Source organism: Delphinus delphis, chromosome 3, assembly GCF_949987515.2.
Source record: "Delphinus delphis chromosome 3, mDelDel1.2, whole genome shotgun sequence".
Taxonomy (NCBI): domain Eukaryota; kingdom Metazoa; phylum Chordata; class Mammalia; order Artiodactyla; family Delphinidae; genus Delphinus; species Delphinus delphis.
In genome coordinates this window covers 131,947,673-131,966,267 of record NC_082685.1, presented here as the reverse complement: position 1 = coordinate 131,966,267, position 18,595 = coordinate 131,947,673, and the positions used below count along the sequence as shown (strand labels likewise).

Here is an 18,595-nt window from a genome sequence, read left to right as displayed (position 1 = left end):
GAAACACATGACTTGCCTCCATGTCAAATCCAGCTCTCCCATCAAAGGCACTGGGCACATGTAATTGGCATAGAGATGCTCCCACATAAGAACACCCCTTCAAGAATGCAATAGGTAACTGTTTCACCTAAATTCATAGAGACAGAGAAAGTTATGCAAAATGAAAAGGCAGAGGAACTACTCAATTGATAGAGCAAGAGAGAACCCCTGAAAAAAAAAATAAAACAGAAATAAACAATTTACCAGATAAAGAATTCAAAGCATTGGTAATAAAAAATGTTAACTGAATTAGGGAAAAGAATTGATGTATACAGTGAACACTTTAACAAAGAACTACAAAATATAAACAAGACCCATTCAGAAATGAAGAATTCAGTAGCTGAAATAAAAAACACAATAGAAGGAATGAACAGTAGACTGATACAGAAGAACACATAAATGATCTGGAAGACAGAATAATGGAAATCACCCAATTAGAACAGCAAAAAGAAACACAAATTTTAAAATATGAAAGCAATTTAAGAGATCTCTGGGATAACATTAAGCATATCAACATTTGCATTACAGGGATCACAGAAGAAGAAGAGAGAGAATGGGATCAAAAATGTAACTGAGGAAATTATGGCTGAAAACTTCCCAAACCTCAAGAAAGAAAAAGATACCCACCTACAGGAAGCAGAAAGGGTCCCAAACAAGATGAATCCAAACAAACCCACACCAAGGCATACCATAATTAAAATAGAAAAATTTAAAGATAGAGAATTCTAAAAGCAGCAAGAGAAAAAGAGTCATTTACAAGGGAACCCCCATAAGGGTATCAGTTGATTTCTCTGTAGAAACTTTGTAGGCCAGAAGGGAGTGGTATGGTATATTCAAAGTGCTGAAAGGGAAAAACTTGCAACTTAGGATATTCTACCCAGCAAGATTATCATTTACAACACAAGGAGAGATAAAGAACTTCTCAGACAAAAAACAAACAAACAAACAGACCAAAAAACCAAAAAACTAAGAGTTCATCAATACTAACCTTCCCTAAAAGAAATGTTAAAGGGTCTTCTCTAAGTGGAAAAGAAGGAAGAATATAGGAAAGGGAAAATTCCACTAGGAAAGGCAAATATATAGTAAGGACTGAGGATCAACCATTTAAGCCAGTATGAAAACTAAAAGACAAAAAATTGTAAAAGCAACTATAACTACAATACACAGTTAAGAGATATGCATGAAGATGTGAAATATGACATCAAATGTACAAAATGTCAGGGAGGGGAATAAAAATGTAGATTTTCTAAAATGTGTTTGAACTTAAATGACTGCCAGTTTAAAACAAGTAGATATAGTTATAGGTCAACATATATAAACCCACAATAATCACAAATCAAAAACTTACAATAGATACACAGAAACTAAAAAGAAAGGAACACAAGCATACTACTAGAGAAATCATCAAACCACAAAGGAAGAAACAAAAAGAAGAAATGAACAGAGATGAACTAAAAAAACAACTGGAAAACAAGTAATAAAATGGCAATAAGTACATACTTATCAATAATTACTTTAAATGTCAATAGACTAAATGCCACAATCAAAAGACATAGGCTGGCTATTTGGATTAAAAAACATGACTCTTCAATATGCTGCCTACAAGAGACTAACTTGTGTGGCTAAAGACCCACACAAACTGAAAGTAAGGGGATGGAAAATGATACTTCATGCCAATGGAAATGACAAGAAAGTGGGGTTAGCAATACTCATATCAGACAAAATAGACTTTAAAACAAAGGCTATAACAAAAGATAAAGGAGGGCATAAAGAGGTCAATATAAGAACAGGATATTATACTCATGAATATATATGCACCCAATACAAGAGCACCTAAATACATAAAGCAAATACAAACAGACATAAAGGGAGAAATTGACAATAATAAAATAATAGTGGGGAACTTTAACACCTCATTTACCTTGATGGAAAGAATATCCAGACAGAAAATCAAAAAGGCAAGAATGGTTTTAAATGACACAATAGAGCAGTTGGACTTAATAGATATCTACAGGATATTACATTTCAAAACAGCAGAATACACATTCTTTTCAAGTGCACATGGAACGTTCTCCAGAATAGATCACATGCTAGGTCACAAAACAAGTCCCAATAAATTGAAGAGGACAGAAATTATATCAAGCATCTTTTTCTGACCACAATGGCATGAAACTGGAAATCAATTACAGAAAGAAAAATGAAAAAATAACAAACATGTGGAGACTAAACAACACACTACTAAAATACCAATGGGTCAATGGGTCAATGAAGAAATCAAAGTGTAAGTCAGAAAATACCTTGAAACAAATGAAGTGAAAACACAATACTTCAAAATCTATGGGATGCTGTAAAAGCAGTTCTGAGACTGAAGTTTATAGTGATGTAGGCCTTACTAAAGAAACAAAAAAAAATCTCAAATAAGCAACCTAACCTATCAACTAAAGGAATTTAAAAAAAGAACAAACGAAGCCCAAAGTCAGCAAAAGGAAGGAAATAATAAAGATCAGAGAGGAAACACATAAAATAGAAATCAGAGAACAATAGAAATGGCAAAGAAACCAAGAGCTGTTTTTTTGAAAACCTAAATAAAATTGATAAACATTTAGCCAGGCTCACCAAGAAGAGAGGATCCAAATAAACCAAACAAGAAATGAAGGAGAAGAAAAAACAACTGATATCACAGAGATACAAAAAATCATAATAAAATACTGTGAACAGTTATATGTCAATGATTGGACAACCTAGAAGAAAGACAAATTTCTAGAAACATACAACCTGCCAAGACTTAATCAGGAAGAAACAGTTTGAGCAGACCAATCACTAGTAATGAAATTGAATTTGTTTAAAAAAAAAATCCAGCAAACAAAAGTCCAGGACCAAATAGCTTCACAGGGGAATTCTACCAGACATATAAAGAACTAATACACCTATCCTTCTCAAACTGTTCCAAATATTGAAGAGGACAGAACACTTACAGATTCATTCTATGAGGCCACCATTACCCTGATACCAAAACAAGACAAACATTACAAAAAGGAAAATTACAGGCCAATATCTTTGATGAATATAGATGCAAAAATCCTCAACAAAATATTAGCAAAGTGAATCCAACAATATGTAAAAATGATCATATATCATCATCAAGTTGGATTTATTCCAGGGATCCAAGAATAGTTCAGTATTCACAAATCACTTGATATGATACACCACATTAGCAAAAGGAAGGATAAAAATCACACAATCATCTCAAAAGAAGCAGAAAAAACATTTGACAAAATTCAACATCCAGTCATGATAAAAACTCTCATCAAAGTGGGTAGAGGAGGGACACATCTCAACATAATAAAGGCCATTTATGACAAACCAACAGTTAACATTACACTCAACGATGAAAAGCTGAAAGCCTTTTGTCTAAGTTCAGGAACAAGACAAAGATGCCCATTCTTGCCACTTCCATTTAACATAGTATTGGAAGTCCTAGTCACAGCAATCAGACAAGAAAAAGAAATAAAAGTCATCCAAATTAGAAGAGAAGAGAGAGGTAAAACTGTCACTATCTGCAGATGCCATACTTTATATAGAAAACCCAAAAGTCTCCACCCCCAAACTATTAGAACCGATAAATGAATTCAGCAAAGTCACAGGATACAAGATTAATACACAGATATCTGTTGCTTTTCTATACACTAATAATGAACTACCTGAGAAAGTTAAAAAAACAAAATCCTGATTAAAGTCACATCAAAAAGAATACCTAACACTACCAAACGTAAAATAGATAGCTAGTGGGAAGCAGCCACATAGCACAGGGAGATCAGCTCGGTGCTTTGTGACCACCTAGAGGGGTGGGATAGGGAGGGTGTGAGGGAGGGAGATACAAGAGGGAAGGGGTATGTGGACATGTGTATATGTATAACTGATTCACTTTGTTAAAAAGCAGAAACTAAGACACCATTGTAAAGCAATTATACTCTAATAAAGATGTTTAAAAAAAAAGAATACCTAGGAATAAACTTAACCAAGGAGGTGAGAAGCCTATACTCTGAAAACTATAAAACACTGATGAAGGAAATCAAAGGTGGTACAAAGAACTGGAAAGATATCCCATGCTCTTGGATAGGAAGAATTCATATTGTTAAAATGGCCATATTACCCAAAGCAATCTACAGATTTAACGCAACCCTTATCAAAATACCCATGACATTTTTCACAGAACTAGAACAAATAATTCTAAAATTATATGAAACCATAAAAGGCCCATAATTGCCAAACTAATCTTGAGAAAAAAGAACAAAGCTGGAGGTATCAGACTATACTACAAAGCTTCAGTAGTCAAAACAGTAAGGTACTGGCACAAAAAACAGACACACAAATCAATGGAATATGATAGAAAACCCTGAAATAAACCCACGCACCTATGCTCAATTAATCTATGACAAAGGAGGCAAGAATATACAATGGAGAAAAGACAATCTCTTGAAAAAGTGGTGCTGGGAAAACTGGAAAGCTACATGTAAAACAATGAGATTGGAACATTTCCTCACATCATATATAAAAGTAAACTCAAAATGGATTAAAGACTTAAGTGTGAGACCAGAAGATATAAAACGCCTGGAAGAAAACATAGGTAGAACACTCTTTGACAGAAATTGTAGCAATATTCTTTTGGATCTGTCTCCTAAGGCAAAAGAAATAAAAGCAAAAATAAACAAATAGGGCCTAATTAAACTTAAAAGCTTTTGCACAGCAAGGGAAACCATGGACACAATGAAAAGAGAACACTATGGAATGGGAGAAAATATTTGCAAGTGATATTACCAATGAGGAATTGATATCTAAAATATATAAATAGCTCACACAACTCAATATCAAAAAAAACCCAACTTGATTAATAAATGGACGGAAGACCTGAACAGACATTGCTCCAAAGAAGACATACAGATGGCCAACAGGCACATGAAAAGCTGCTCAACATTGCTAGTTATCAGGAAAATGCAAATCAAAACAACAATGAAATATCGCCTCACACTGAACACACATAACAAATGTTGGTGAGGATGTGGAGAAAAAGGAACCCCTGTACACTGCTGGTAGGAATGTAAATTGGTGCAGCCACTACAGAAAGCAGCATGGAGGTTCCCAAAAAAATAAAAATAGAACTACCATATGACACAACAATTCCACTACTGCACATATATCTGGAAAAAATGAAAACACCAATTCTAAAAGATACATGCACCCCAATGTTCACAGCACCACTGTTTACAATTCCCAATATATGGAAGCACCCCAAGTGTCCATTACAAGAGGGATGAATAAAGATGCGGTACACATGTATAATGGAATATTATTCAGCCATAAAAAGGAATGAAATTCTTCCATTTACAGCAGTGTGGAAGGACCTAGAGAATATTATGCTTAGTGAAATAAGTCAGAAAAAGAAAATACTATATGATATCACTAATATGTGAAATCTAAAAAATAATACAATTGAATGCATGTAGCAAAACAGAAACACACTCACAGATACAGGAAACAAACTAGTGGTTATCAGTGGGGAGAGGGAAGTGGGGAGTGGCACGTCACAGGTATGGGATTAAGAAATACAAGCTACTGGGGCTTCCCTGGTGGTGCAGTGGTTGAGAGTCCGCCTGCTGATGCAGGGGACACGGGTTCGTGCCCCGGTCTGGGAAGATCCCACATGCCGCGGAGCGGCTGGGCCCGTGAGCCATGGCCGCTGAGCTTGCGTGTCGGAGCCTGTGCTCCGCAACGGGAGAGGCCACAACAGTGAGAGGCCCGCGTACCGCAAAAAAAAAAAAAAAAAGTTAAAGTTGTTCTTTAAGAAACATTACATTATTTTGAATGCACTTGTAAAATATTTTCTAAATAGAACGTATTCCCATTTTGTAGAGTCAGAAGCAGAAACAGAATTATACAGCATACCCATCAGGAAAATTTCCCTGACCTTCCTTCTCTTAGCCACATCCTAGACTACTATATCACACACTTACAGTTTTCTAGGGAATAGGCAATATTAGTGCTTCTTCACAATAGTCCTATTTTACCTTGAAATTATTATCTGTTTCTTTCTACCCTTATCACATGGATGTTTCCATCAGTTAGATGGCAATTCTATCATAGTATTTAAAAACAAAAATCATATAATGCCAATGTCTGACAAATGATGGCTTGTGCTGACTATTTTTCACTAGGAGGTAAGTGTCAATGATAAAATAATATAAAAGGATGCATATAAATGGCTTTTACCTCTCTGTGTCCACTAATTTATTTTTAGTGAATGAATTACCTGATACCTTGTCTTCATCACATTTAACATAAGGGGATCTAGACTTCAGAGTCCTCCAAATAGGGTTTGTAAATTTTAGGTGCCTGTTTATGACATCTAGTCTTTCACACCAAAAGAAGAGACGATGTGACTCCAGAGGAATAAGGATGTGAGAAATAAATTCTTGCCTATTTGACCCCAGCTTCTCATCCAGACATACAGCACATGTAACCTGCATACTTCTTAGTAAGTTAAATGCAGCACATGGTTTGCATAAAACACATGGGCAAGTTGAATTCTCTTGCAGCTGCTGAAACATTTGAATTCTGACTTTTTATACGAAGTCACAGACACCAAGTATGTAGTCACCTGGTCACAGGTGGACCTGCATTTTGGTGCTTTTAGAAGGGATAACCTGACTTGATAAACTGTAAAGATGTCTGGTGTCTGGTATGACCTAAGGATGGCAAGGCTTGGATCAGTAACTAAAAGCATTGTGTTCTGGAAATGGAGTTTGCCCGGTTCTGACATGACTACTGACCCTGTAAATCACCAAGACATAGGATAGTTCCTACACGACCTGGGGAGAAAGAAGGAAATGGGACAGATAAACATGTACCACATAATGGGTGGAAGTTTTCAACACAAGATGGAAATGAAAGTGAATTAACTGTTCTCTCTCTCTATTTAGGATATTAAACCAAGGACTTATTTAAAGCACTGAAAGACAAAATTTATTAACTAGCACTCATGAAATAATTGAAAAGAATTCCCCAAATAAGCAAATCACTCTATCCTTACAGGCAAGGCTTTGGATTGGCTTGCATAACTCTCTTTGACGGCTTTTATGTTTTTATGAAACACTATAAATTAGACTATTTTAGTTTAAGAAATTCATTCGTGCTGCATCATAGATGTTTAAAAATCTTACTGCATCTGCACAAAGCATAAAAAGCTCTCTGGAAAATCATGAACCCTTGCACACCCAATATTCCCCTCCTCATTTCCCCCCACCCCCAGAATCCTTCCCATCTGCCAGCTGGGTTTCATTTTAAGAATTTCACACTGAATATAAAGTGCTATTTTGACCATTTGGCTCCAGAAATGTGAATTTATAGTCTATTCAGATCGTACACAAGTGACTGACAGAGAGGGGATTAACCAACTGGATGCGATGACGCCGCTGCCTCTTCCTTCAGGTTACTTTAAGTTTCCAGGAAAGGATGGCCATCCTAACACAGTTTCATTGAGACTAGCAAGAAGTACAGTCCTTGAGGAGGTTTTACTTTTCACTTCACTACTTAGTGGCCACTGGACCTTGGAACTCTTTTCCCTATGTTCCTGTACCTTCCACATTCCACGTACTTCCCCACATGTAAACAAGAACACTACAGCTTGCTTTCTTAGACATCCTTTGTAACAATGTTCATCTACTGACTCATAACACATATCTGTAATTCCTGGTCGTCAGGTTTAAGAGTAAAATTCTGGGAAAGTATGTGTGTGTATTTGATTTTCTTGGGTAAAGGCTAGCAATGACTAACAACTTAAACATGGGCAAGACTCTCTGGGCGTAGTTCAGAGATTGTTTGAAAGTCTTGGGCACCTAGAAATGTTTCAAATACCATTGTTATTTAAGCTCTACCACAAAGTAGTCTTTTTTTTTTTTTTTTAATAGTTATCCACCTTGTTTCAGACTTATGATCCTCAACTATTATCACAGGCATAAAAGTGATGTTATAAGTATATATTCAGATTTGCTAAATCTTTCTTTTACTTTTAAATTTTTAAATTTATTTTTTTATACAGCAGGTTCTTATTAGTCATCAATTTTACACACATCAGTGTATACATGTCAATCCCAATCGCCCTAAATCTTTCTTTTTGCAATTTTAGGGTGGTGCTGTTCCTAGGACTCTGTATGGACACTAAGTAATACTATAAAGCAGATTACTTCTCTGTTTAACAAAAGCTCAAGGAAAGGATATTCAAGCGCTGAATTTTGAGAAGGGTGTGTAGAAAGAATTTAGATCTGATACTGCGATGCTGGAGCCAGTCTCAAAATTAATGAGCACATCTAAACTTGTATTACACAAACACACACAAGCTGACATCAGGGGAAAGTCAACATCATTGGGAAAGTACAAGCTTATCACATCCTATCAAGTTTGGTCCTGTTTAGAGTAGGAAAGGTTCGTTTGAAGGTGGGGTCCTTAGCTTCTAAATTATTCTAGAGAGTAATAGAGAGAATAATGCCTCCCCTCCCTTCCCCCCGCAAAAAACAAGCAAACAAGTACTCCATAGAGACTCAATTATAATTAGGGGAAATTTTCTCCTACTTGCCAGCACAATAAATATGACTCCATTTAAAAAAAATCACCAATATTATACATTTAAGTTTTAGACACATTATATGAACGGTTAAGAAAGTTATTGGAGCATAGAGAAAAGTATGGAAGAAGCCACAGCAAACTGATAACACTGGATAATACACTGGGGAGTCACGGAGAGTAAAGATTATTAACTTTTTCTTAATATATCTCTTGAATTATTGGACTTGAAACAATAAAGCCCCTACAGTTCTTATACTTAAAAAAAATAATAATAAAATAAAAACATACATATGAACAAATCACAGAGCAGAAAAGGCATTTTTTAAAAGAAAATAAAAATACGCCTATATGCAGAAACACATACAGGAAGGTAACCTGGTCTACAGTAGAGGCTCACAAAACACGTGTCGTACGAATGTGAAGAAAACAATACCGATGATAAAAATTCTCCTCGTATGATAGTTTCTACTCACGTGACAAAAAGAAATATAGTTGCTTTTTCCTCCCTAAGAGGGTAGTTTTTAAATTTTTATATAATTTTTAAAAGCTACACTCCATTTACCGTTATTACAAAATATTGGCTATATTGCCTGTGCTGTACAATACATCCTTGAGCCCATCTTACACCCGATAGTTTGTACCTCCCACACCCCTACCCCTATCTTGCCCCTCCCCCCTCTCTCCCCACTGCTAACCACTAGTTTGTTCTCTGAAATATAGCTGCTTTTTAACCATCACAGTTAAATATGGATTTTTATCATATCAAAGCATTTTGGGAATTTAAATTTTAAATCAATGACAATTTATTTAAATTATAAGAGTTTGTCCACTTCTGGAAAGTGGGTGACCTTCTAGGGAGTCAAAAAACACCACTCAGGACTCTTACCTTTCACAACTGAAAATCTGACACCCTCTCACCAGGCTGCAAAGTTCATATGTGGATTTTCCACAATCAGTAGTACCAGTGCTTCATGTCCTGGACAAGAAATAAAACTTCCTACTTTCTGTTCTTCATCAGATCCCCTTTACAGAGAAGTAATATTTAGAGAAGATCATTTAAAGGGCCAGCCAATCCATCCTCCTTTACCGGATGTCTAATGCTATCTTTGAATGAAATTCAAGCAGAGCCTGCTGAAGGCTATAAAATCACTCCACTCCATGGAATTTTAATACTAGGGTCTTAACTTTAATGTCACCATAAGAAAAAGCCACAAAAAATTCAGGTCTACATTTACTAAAAAAAAGGTTATCATAGATTACTCATTAAATCACTGTCTCCCATAGGGAAGTCTTTTAGAGTTGTGCTAGAACAGCTTTTATCTTCCCTGTGGAAGACACATCCTCCCTCTTTCCCAATAATGAGAAATATGTCACAGATCATGATTCCCCCACCTTTTTGTTTTTCAGAAACTCAGAGCACTAAATATAAAATCCAACTTAAGCAGTAATTTGGCCCATACGATTGGCGTTATTATAGTTTCCTTTTTGTTGTCCTTATCTTCTATTTCATTTTTTAATTATTATTATTTTCATGTGAGTCCCTTTAAGTTCTTTGAAGACAGAAGTAGTGGACTATATACACAAATAAAAATAAAGTAACATTTCTGTCTGGAGTTGAATAACAACAGTCAATCAGTATCTCCTTTCTTAACAGAACATACCAAGCTTCATTGAAAGTCACCAGTCTTAAGTCATTCTTGCTGTTTTAGGGGCTTCTAGATAGCTAGTGGGAAGCAGCCACATAGCACAGGGAGATCAGCTCGGTGCTTTGTGACCACCTAGAGGGGTGGGATAGGGAGGGTGGGAGGGAGACGCAAGAGGGAGGAGATATGGGGACATATGTATATGTATAGCGGATTCACTTTGTTATACAGCAGAAACTAACACACCATTGTAAAGCAATTATACTCCAATAAAGACGTTAAAAAAAAAAAAAGTACCTGTCAACACTATCATCATGGAGTACAGACTCCAATTTTATCAGAATTGTCTCAGTATAAGAAACCTCAACAGAAGTTAATTCATTTTAAGATTGGATTTTATGAATCACGGTAAGAAGAAATTCTTCAGCAGATCAGATCCCTTACAGAGAAATCCAAGGAATTGTTCAACTGTTTTACTGTATAAAACAAATGATGCTTAACATATCATTTTTCAGGTTTTGTTCTCTTGCTTTTCAGGTAGTGCTTACGTAGAGTTTTCCCCCCTGTGGTATTTTTTGGGGGTGTTGGAATTTTAACTGTACTGTCAACTTTTTATTATCATCTAGGTCAGAGATCAGATGTCATCTGGCATTTCTAATGTCACAGGATCGAACCCAATAACACCCTCCAAAATAATCTTTCAGGATGAAAGAGAGAGAAGTCTAAAAACAGCAAAGATGAGGTATCTTTAGCCACAGTACTTTAGCCAAACTCTTTGAGATAAATAAAATCAATCTGCCTTTATTCCTCCTTTTCCACCTTCCTTTTTAATAATTCTTTTCAGCAATCCTAGGAACCCCATCTCTATATATCTTATTATATGTCAAGTAACTCTTTCAAGATTTAAAAAATTATGCTAACTTATCAACCCTCATGTCAACCCACTGAGGGAGTTACTATTATTATTCCCTTTTGCAAAGCCAGGACACTGAGGCTTGGAGAAGTTAAGTCATGTGTCCAGGCTGCGAGGGCAGGACCTGAAGGTGGTGGTCTGTCCCTAGAGCCTGTGCGCAGGACTGTGCTTCCTGTCAGCATGGTGCACACTGAGAGCACACCACCACCAAAGATGTGGGTCTCCGCCAAAGACCAGAGATTAATGAAATGAAATCCGACAGTATATAACTCCAGGCACCTATAATAGGGCTGATATAAGATCTGGTTGCAGTACCTCTTGAAGTCCCTTAAAAATCAGTCCACATTGACAGCTACTCCTTGAAAGCATTCTAAGTAGAACAAAGCATTTCTGACCATAGAGTTCTTTTCAATACCTTTATATTTCTTCACTACCATCTTCACGGTACCCACTCCTTCAAAGGGCAGCACTGAATGCATTGACAGATAAACACATTGAACCAGTAAAAGTTTATTGGTGGCGTCCTATATACCATGGGGTCCCCAAGAGGTCAAAGCTTAGTTGCGGACTCTCTATGATCCGGATCCGACTTATTCATTCATTCATTCAATAGATATTCACTAGAGACCTACAATGTGCCAGATACTGTTCTAGAAACTAAAGATGCAGTAGTGAACAAAACAGAAAAATTCCAAATGTCTAGTTGCTTACAGTCTAGTAGAAAGAGACTGACAGTAAACGTGATAAATCAGTAAAATACTAAATAGTATGTCAGACTATGGTATTATATAAAGTACTAGAAAGATGAAGCAGGGAAGATATATGAAAGGTCTACAAGCCAAAATAGGCTGGTCATCCCTCACTACTCAAAAGTTCCCATGTCCCTAACTTTCTAGCCAAACTGGGTTTAGCCACTCCCTAAATATATCTTGCCCTTCCCATCAATGAGCTCTTTGCTCAAGGTATTTCTCCTAGAAGGCCTTCTGCCCTGTCTCCATGTGGGTGGTAGTTTAGTATAATAGTTAATTAGACAGGAGTCAGCACCACCTATGTTTAAATCTCCGCTTTAACACTTACCAGCTGTTGGACTTTGCATAAATTTTTTAACTGTTCCAGGCCTTAATTTTCTTATTTAGAAAACGGGTGTAATAATAATTACAATAATATTGACCTCACAGGGTTCATTGCAAGGCTCAAATGAATAGGCTATATATAACATTTAGAAGAGTGCCTGGCACTATTCCACGACCAGTACCGCCACTACCAAAATTCTGCTTTTAATCGTGCTTCAGACCCAGCTCCAAAGCCACTTTTTCAGTCCCTAACCGTAAGAACTGAAGGAGAGATTTTCCTTTTCTGAGGTCCTATAGTCCCTTGGTTTTATCATTCCAGTGGTATTTGCCCTGTATCATTGCAAACATTCACACTATCTTGAAGTGTGCTTATTTATATATGTAATTATAAACAACCTCCCCCCGCCCCCCTCCCCCCCATGAAGTCACAGCCCCTGAGGGTTTAGACTGAACATAAACTTTTCTTCTTTCTCCTTATCTCCTTCTCTTCCCTTCTGTTGAGTGTTTTAATTGGTTCATTATTCATATATACCAGAGAGTGGGTAAGACAAGGAAATGGGAGAGAAATTAGAACACACACACACACACACACACACACACACACACACACACACACACACACTATTTACAGTTCTACAGTAGTTCATTGAATTTAAATCCACCTACGTTCTTGATCTCCTTCTCTGAGCAAAGCTTGTATGGGATGCAAACAAGGGAGAACACAGTCCCTGTCCTCCCAGGCTTCACAATCTAAATTAGGTAGAAAAATACCTTTAACTAAACGACCTGAGCCCCAATGCTTCTTGAATCTAAGTCTCAAAGTGCTTGCTGTTTCTCCAGATATATCATATATTAATTTTCGTTCTTTTTTTGTCTGAGTAGTATTCCATTTGTATATATATACCACAGATCCTTTATCCATTCATCCTGACAGCTCCTACTTTTACGACCCAATCAAAAAGAAATCCCTATTCCAGCTGCCTCGCTATTCATTGATTTTAGTTGTAAAAGTGGAAAAACTAAAAGGGAGAAATTTAAAAAATGCACCCCTGTCACATTCACTCTTTTTCTTTAGAATGATGTTGATCCAGGAATAACAGTCTTAACCAGGATGTCATATATTTTGAATTTCGAGTAAGAAAGGTAAATTCCTTTATTCTCAAGTTGGCTTTTGACCTGCCAAGTGACTCTATGTGGCTCACCTATTTCTTCCCAATTTAGTGTCTCCTATTCCAAAGGAGAAATTCTAAAACTTACTCATAAAACATTCAGAACAGATTTAATTGAGAGAATACCTTAAACTTTACTGCAGCGTATCCAGGTGCAGAGTCAAAATGCAATAAAGAAAAATAGAAAATTAGGCTCTAGAACACAAAGTATTATTTTTTTCAGAAAGTTTTTACTAGTAGTTTTTTTTACTAGTAGTTTTTACTACTAGAAGTAGTTTTTTTTACTAGTAGTTTTTACTACTAGAAGTAGGTGATACATCTTTTAAGGCTCTGTACTAAGCTTGCCCAGCAAATGCACGGCTAACTGGAATATTCTAATAGAACAATCAAGGTACAGGGAATCTCCTTTGAGACCAGGAAAAGGCTAGCTGATTGGTAAAGACCCAACATAATTTCTACCAAGGCGGCTAACATCACAAGGGGACACAAGACACTACACTGAACAAATTAAGTCCTGATGGGTCATTTAGGAAACTCACACATCCCAACACATGATGTCTTACCATTTCATTTTGCTCTGCATTTCAAAGAGATGATTTACCTCTAACCCAAACCTCTGATATTCAGGAATCACCTATTCATATTTATATGAAGGCAACCACTACAAAAGAAATCCACAAAGCTCCAGTTTGCTCTGGAATCAATATCCTAGGGGAAGACAACAGTTTTCACTTTCTTTTCTTTCTGGGGAACAAAAGCATCAGATAGGAAAATCTGTCCCTTCGGAAAGGATTAGCCATTCGTTCTGTAGAAGGCCCCTGAAAGTAAGCAGATAAGGGAAAGGGGATATCTGGACTTGCCTGAGAAAAGCCTTTTAGGTCCAATGTAGCAACTTATTTGAGAGCTGCAACTCATTAAGTGTGGCTCTGATATCACTTCAGATATGAAGATTAGTGGAACATACCAATAGATTGAATCATCAAACAATTCTCTTAGGAATTTGAACATAGCCAATTTGATGGAGAAGGACTCCAAAGGCCCAAGCCTGTATGGGATCCTGGTAGAGATAAGATACAGACACCTTTCAGACAAGGGCTTTATTCTTCAGAAATGGAAGCTCAAACTGAGAACTTTCCAACAACATTATCATCAGTGTTTATTAGGAGTCTATACACACATTAACCAAACACATAAAATCTAAAGTCTGCCTTCACACAGCACACAAATGAAGAAAGTAACCCCGCCCCCACCTCCTATTCCAGCGAACAGATCTCTTTTTTTTTTTAAATGCTACTAATTTATATCCTCAAATCCTTATTGATCCAGAAAATAGTGCTCTTCAGGTTCCTGGCTTGAGAAGAGTAGCTATATTGAACCTTTTCTGATACTCAGGAGAAGCTGCTGGATATCTTCTTTGCATTACCTCTAGAAGGAATTCACATTGCTCTAATCCCTCATTTATCAAACTCCTTCACCAGAGGAGTGAAGGGGGACCTTTTGCTTCTTATTTTATGAGTCTGCCAGGAGTGAACTGGCAATCAAAACTGAAGCTAAATTCCTCAAAATGCTTTTGGTAAAAAGACATAAGACAGCATTGTGCTTACAGATATTGCGTATTCTAAGCTATCAATCTTCAATGGAGACTGCAAAGAGGCTCTGAATTTCCCATTCTTAGAAATCACATGGCATATTCAATAAGAACATATGGCCATGAGATAGCTGAGGCTTCGATTTGTACCACAGCCAAGAACACTAGACACCCAAGTATATAATAACTACTGATGAATTAAGGAATAATGCAGAGAATTTGCCGAGAGAAGGAAAAGACAGACAGAGTTGGAAAAATGTAGACATTTTAAAGGTATCTGGCAATGGGTAATATCAAAAATATTTACATAAATGTGATAATGAGAGTGATTTAGATTAGGGGGGCATGGAGTGAAGAGGCTTCTCAAACTCAGCAGAATTTCAGTAATTTTCAAAGATGATAGCAAGGCTTTTAAAAACAGAAGCAGGGGATTGCATACTAATAAATATGAAGCTCTTGAAACCTGGTTCAAAGGCAACAGCAGCAACACAGGCCCATGACAAATGTTAAGTAAATGAAATCAGAGTCTGGATATCTGAAAAAATGTTAAGTATACAAAGCAGATGAAATTTTGAAATACAGTTTTCATTTGAGGAACTGATTGGAACCTACACATTGAAGGCTGAGAGGTGTAAATACGGTGAGATTGACAGTACGGAAAAAAAATGTATTCCTTTTGAAGGTCCTTTAAACTTTAACAGTATCAACAGAAGTCTATAACCTAATTGTACAGTTAAGTTACTATAGGAGATGTGCAATTGATTTTATATCTTCTGGGTTTTTATTGGGCTTCTCTTCCCCTCCCTTGGTTTTGCTCTCAACTGAGAAGGAACACTTTATCTTAAAAGCACCAGGTGTGAATGAACATTCACTGGGCAACAGTACAAGGCATAATATACCCTTCAAACACCTCCTTATCAAGGCTTTTGTTATAGATCACCACCATTCTCTGTGAAAACAGGAACCATATTGCAAAGATCAGCAGTCTGCAGTTTTCTTTAACAACTTCAAGTACCAAATTGTAAGTCTAAGAGGTGTGTGCCAAAGGTCTTATGCAACATACTGAGTACTAAATAGCAAAAGCCGTCCTGTGATCACACTCCCTCAGCTTGGAAGGAATTCGGGAAGCCACTGAAATGAACGTGGAATGGTTTGAAGAACCTCCGAGTATTCACAATACCATCTACTGAGGAAAACGAGAGAGGATGGGGGAAGAAAAGAAGGAAAGTTTCGAGTAGCACATGTGTGTGTACACTTTCTTTTTTTAAAATTGCAGTATAGGGCTTCCCTGGTGGCGCAGTGGTTGAGAGTCCGCCTGCCAATGCAGGGGACACGGGTTCGTGCCCCGGTCCGGGAAGATCCCACATGCTGCGGAGCGACTAGGCCAGTGAGCCATGGCTGCTGAGCCTGCGCGTCCGGAGCCTGTGCTCCGCAACGGGAGAGGCCACAACAGTGAGAGGCCCACGTACCGCCCAAAAAAAAAAAAAAAAAAAATTGCAGTATAGTTAATTTACGATGTTGTGTTAGTTTCAAATGTACAGCAAAGTGATTCAGTTTATCTATCTTTTTTCAGATTCTTTTCCATTATAGGTTATTACGAGATATTGAGTAGGTCCTTGTTGTTTATCTATTTCATATATAGTAGTGTGTATCTGTTAATCCCGAACTCCTAATTTTTCCTCCCTGACCCCCTTTTCCCTTTGGTAACCATAAGTTTGTTTTCTATGTCTGTGAGTCTACTTCTGGTTTCTAAATAAGTTCATTTGTATCATATTTTTAGATTCCACATATAAATGACATCAGATGATATTTGTCTTTCTCTGTCTGACTTACTTCACTTAGTATGATAATCTCTAGGTCCATCCATGTTGCTGCAAATGGCATTATTTCATTCTTTTTTATGGTTGAGTAATATTCCACTGTGTACATATACCACATCTCCTTTATCCATTCATCTACTGATGGACATTGTGTGTACACTTTTAATAAACAGCTAGGATTTTCAGATCAAAGCTCCGTGGCAGCTGGCATATTTCTGTGGAAGGGCATTGGGGTGGGAGCAGAGGAGGTAAAGGGGGCTGACGTTTACAGAGGGCTTACTCTATGCCGGGCTGTGGAAACCATGCATTTGAATCATCCCACTTCTTTCTTTTTTTTTTTATTTGAATTTTATTTTATTCCCACTTGTTTCTTATACCAACAGCCTTTGCTCCTCATATCAGCGCTCTGCCATTTGAACTAGAAAGACCACTGTCCGGCCACTTTTTAAACGCAGACTCTTGAACAAGCCACTTCATGTCTTTCATTTTTTTAAGTAGAGATAAACAACTGTCCTTGAAGAGTTCTGATACAGCTGGGGTACAAATACAGGTAAGTGACTGCCCAGAGTAGGTGCTCAAGAAGGGCTACTTTTAAGAATGAAATTTATAACTACTTACTAGAAACCTGGGATTTGAACCTGGGTCTTCTAAATATAAAAATTCTGTTCCTCAACACCCCCCACCCTTAGGAGTTTCTCAATTTGTTTTTTTCTCAAGCAGAAGAATTAAAAATATAAATTAGTTAAGTAAATAAATAAAAAATAAATAAAATAAAATGCCAAAGCCCCAATCTTTCCTTTCTACAACTGCTTTCATAAATTGTGTTTTTTTTTTTGGCTATTTTACCAAAAATAGCCTAACTTGATAAACTTATTTTCCCCACATATTCAAAGCTAGAGTGCAGTTGTGGACATGATGAAAGGTTCTCACATTGTTTTTGTTCTTGGCTTCAAATTGGTATACATCTCTGGTTAGCTGGCTTTCACAATTTATGTTTTTGTCATTTTATGCGGGAATGGCTCCCTGACGCACGGTATGTGCTTCCATGGGTTTGTGCTAATTTGCATAGTCTCTGAGCAAAATGGCGAGGAGCATCGTGGTTGCTCCTTGGGTGTTCTTGGGATTAAAAAAAAAAATGATAAGCTGATGACTCAGTATGTGCCAGGCACTGTGGTGAGTGTCTTAGATGACCAGCGGAAACCATTAACGCGAGATGATATCTGTCCTCCCCATCTTCTTCTGGTGTCAAAGGCTAGACCACACCCCACAGCCTCCACCATGCTGGGTGTGGCTGGTGAGTCCTGGGAGTAGGAGTACAGGGGATGTGCACCCCTTCCACCCCTGGAACAAACAAAACCTTTGTGATGCCCCTCTTTTCTGTGTATAATCCTTGCTCTTTTTCCACAAGACGTTGAATAGCATGGGCCTCAAGGACCTAGAAGAGAGCAGCCTGGGATGGAAAGTATCAGGATCCTTGAATAAGTACATGGAGCAGAGTGCCCCCACTGACCCACACAGAACTGTGAGGTGAGTGAGAAATAAACTATAGTAAGAAGGCATTGAGACTGCAGACCTGATAGCAAGTTGTGCTATTTACTCCAACCGATACAGAAATATTACCTCATTTACTCTCACTACAGCTCTGTCAGCTAGTATTATTACCTGCATTTAAAACTCATAGGGGAACAGAGTTTCAGAGAGGTAAGCAACTTGTCCAAGGGCAAAGAGCTA

General features: G+C 37.3%; 1 protein-coding gene across 5 annotated transcripts in view; it reads right to left on the bottom strand.

Annotated features, from left to right (window-relative positions):
• The window catches only part of ARL15 (ARF like GTPase 15), a 407,251-nt gene that overhangs the window by 23,399 nt on the left and 365,257 nt on the right, over nucleotides 1–18,595 (bottom strand). The window lies entirely within an intron of this gene.